Below are 3,644 nucleotides of genomic sequence, written 5' to 3' on the forward strand. Positions count from 1 at the left end.
TAGGCATTTTCTATGAAGCGCCTCACAATTCTTCCAGAATCTTCCCCTTATCCATTTAAAAAGCCTTTCCAACATGTTTGGTATTTGCAAACTCAGCAGCAAAAGTACCCCACTTCTCTGGTACCAAAATCTGTTCTAGTTTGCTAATGCTGCAGAATGCAAAACACCAGAGATGGATTGGCTTTTATAAAAAGGGGGTTTATTTGGCTACACAGTTGCAGTCTTAAGGCCATAAAGTGTCCAAGGTAACACATCAGTAATCAGGTACCTTCACTGGAGGATGGCCAATGGCGTCTGGAAAACCTCTGTTAGCTGGGAAGGCACGTGGCTGGTGTCTGCTCCAGAGTTCTGGTTTCAAAATGGCTTTCTCCCAGGATGTTCCTCTCTAGCAAGCTTGCTCCTCTTCAAAACATCACTCACAGCTGCACTGAGTTCCTTCTCTTTGAGTCAGCTCATTTATATGGCTCCACTGATCTAGGCCCACCCTGAATGGGTGGGGCCATGCCTCCATGGGAATATCTCATCAGAGTCATCACCCACAGCTGGGTGGGGCACATTCCAAGCAAATCTAATCAGCACCAAAACGTCTGCCCCACAAGACTACATCAAAGATAATGGCGTTTGGGGGACACAGTACATTCAAACTGGCACAAATAGGTTCCAACCTAATCCACACTAATACATCAGCCACAAGATTGCATCAAAAATAATGGTGTTTTGGGGGGGCATAATACATCCAAACCAGTACAGATGTATGCAATCCAAAAGTTAAGTTATTCTCCAATATTATTTCCTGGATCTCTAAGAAACTGAATATAACCTGAAAGTCTCACACCTTGCAGAAAGATGAATTATAAGTATATTATGTATAATCTCTGTGCTGAAACATTATCTGCTAATCATGGCACAGCCCACAGTATTGTTTCAGCTAGTGGCTAGACATGTTTATCATTAAAGACATTTTTTCCAAGTAAAAACCCACAGAAAATACCTAAATCTACAGTGGTAATATCTACACATTGCTCAGTAAGTTCCATTGCAGTGTGAGTGCAATTGTGTAGATTATCATTCTAAATGAATTGGATACTCAGTGCTTGCATTCTTAGCTTTATGCTTCATGATATCTACATCCAATTCACCAGAGAGGATATACAATCCTACAGTAGTAATGAAATTGATTGATAAGAATTTTCTTCACCCAAACTGAGATATCAAGTAAATAAATTCCTAAACCATGTAAAGACACCAATCAAAACTATAATATCACAGCCATATTTTTATTTTCAAAATATATAATTTTTTCCACCTTAAAAGTATTATCATTCAGAAGTCATAGGAAAAGAGTCCTCAACGTTTCCTCCATTTAAAAAATATTTTGGTATACTTTCATTATGTTAATATTACAGCCACTTTATCAATTATTTTATTAGTTTTTAATAGTGTTACCCTTAACTTTCTCAAATATATCTTTCCTTCCCTTTACTTTGTAGTGTTTAATTCTAGAGCACATAAAAACACTGAAAATTTCCCAAATCATTCTATGGGGCCAGCATAACTTAGATGACAAAGTCAGCTAGTATAAAACAGAGCAAAACAGAGAAAAATCCATGTGGTTTAGTCTCACTAACACAGATTTTTAAGAACCATTAATAAAACAGACAATTGAATCAAATATTGTATTATAAAATAATACATTATGACTAGGCAGTGTGGTTCAAAATTAGGAAATCTCTCAATGTAATTCATTTTATTAACCAATTTAAGGAGAAAAATCAAATCATGGGATTATTTTTATAAATGCCAAAAGGCATTTGGTGAAATTAAACATTCATTCCTGATAAACATCTCTTGGTATATTAGAACTGGGAGGAAACTACCCAATTTGATAGATCAAGTCATTTACATAACCAGAAACCAGCAGCAAATGTCAAACTTAACTTTGAAACACTGTAATCATTTATATCAAAGGTAGAAATAAAACAAAGCTTTACCACAACTGTAAGAAAGGGAAATGGGAAAAGATTCATTTGAAAAAAAAGAAAAATTTGCTTTTGGTACCTATGAACTCTGACCAAAAAGCTTGTGGCCAAGCTGCTCATTTTTAAACAGCTAATTTTAGCAGAAGGCTTGGTTAACTCAGTTCTTTACCTTGATACAACTATGCCAAGATTCCTGGAAGCTGGGAATAGTGCCTTCCAGCAGTTTTGCCTCCACTTTCATTCCTTTAGGTAAATATTCATGTAGCTAGCCTGCGGTTGTCCATTCTGTCTCCGGCATTTTAAGTGCCACTGATACTCCTATGATAGGCATGACGATAGCCATCTCTCTTAGTGGAATAGGCTCTCCTCTGCAATTTTAGTCGGAGTTGGATAATAATGAGAACAACAGCAATAATAATAGCCAACATTTATTGAGAACTTAAGTACTAGGCACCATGCTAAACATCTGATATGGTTTCTCTTATTTATTTCTGACAACTCCTAGTGAAGTAGGTTTTCTTTCTATCACCGTTTGATAGATAGGGAAGTAGAAGCACAAATAAGTTAAGTAACCTTCTCAAAATCATACAGCTGGTAAATGGCATATCCAAGATTTGAACCTATGACTCAGATTGCAGAGCCTGTGCTCTTAACCTAAATGCCATTACTGCCCCTATTATTTATGAAAAATATACCATAAAAAGAGTGAGATCATGTAAATATTCTTTAATGTGGCTCTTTCCTTCTGTGCTGGTTTGAATCTATTATGTCCCCCACAAAAGCCATGTTCTTTAATGCAGTCTTGTGGGGACAGACTGATTAGTCTTTTGATTAGGGTGGGACCTTTTGATTAGATTCTTTCCATGGAGATGTAACCTACCCAACTGTGGGTGAGACCTTTTGATTAGATCATTTCCATGAAGGTGTGACCCTGCCCATTCAGGGTGGGTCTTAATTAGATCACTGGAGTCCTGTAAGAAAGCTCACAGAGAGAAGGAGCTCAGAGAAGCTGGGAGAGACATTTTGGAGAGAAGCTAAGATATGTAATACAGAGTTTGCCCCCAGGAGAAGCTAAGAGCTGACACAGACCCAAATGCTTGGAGAAGCAGACAGAAAGGCATTTGGAGATGCTAAGGTAAGAAATGAAGCCCAGAGCTTGCCCCAGAGAAGCTAAGAAAGGATCCCCAGATGCTTAGAGAGAAATACCCTGGGAGAAAGAAGCAAGGATGCACAGGAGTTGAGAGAGGAGTGAAGACAGAAGCCCAAAGACATTCTGGAGAAAGCCATTTTGAAACCAGAATGTGGGAGCAAAGGACCAGCAGACACCGGCCGCATGCCTTCCCAGCTGACAGGGGTGTTCTGGATGCCATCGGCCATTCTTCAGTGTAAGTATCATCTTGTTGATGCCTTAATTTGGACATTTTCATGGCCTTAGAACTGTAACCTTGTAAACTAATAAATCCCCTTTATAAAACCAATCCATTTCTGGTATTTTGCTTAACAGCAGCATTAGCAAACCAGAACACCGTCTCTCTGAATCTATAAGTACTTGTTAGTATTAGCTTAGGTTGTTTGGTGTTGTCCAGTTTCCCTCTGGGGAAGCTTCTTCATGCAATTGTCTTGGAGTGGCAAGTCAATTGCATTCTCACATATACAAAGTTAGTG

Source organism: Choloepus didactylus, chromosome X (assembly GCF_015220235.1).
Source record: "Choloepus didactylus isolate mChoDid1 chromosome X, mChoDid1.pri, whole genome shotgun sequence".
Taxonomy (NCBI): domain Eukaryota; kingdom Metazoa; phylum Chordata; class Mammalia; order Pilosa; family Megalonychidae; genus Choloepus; species Choloepus didactylus.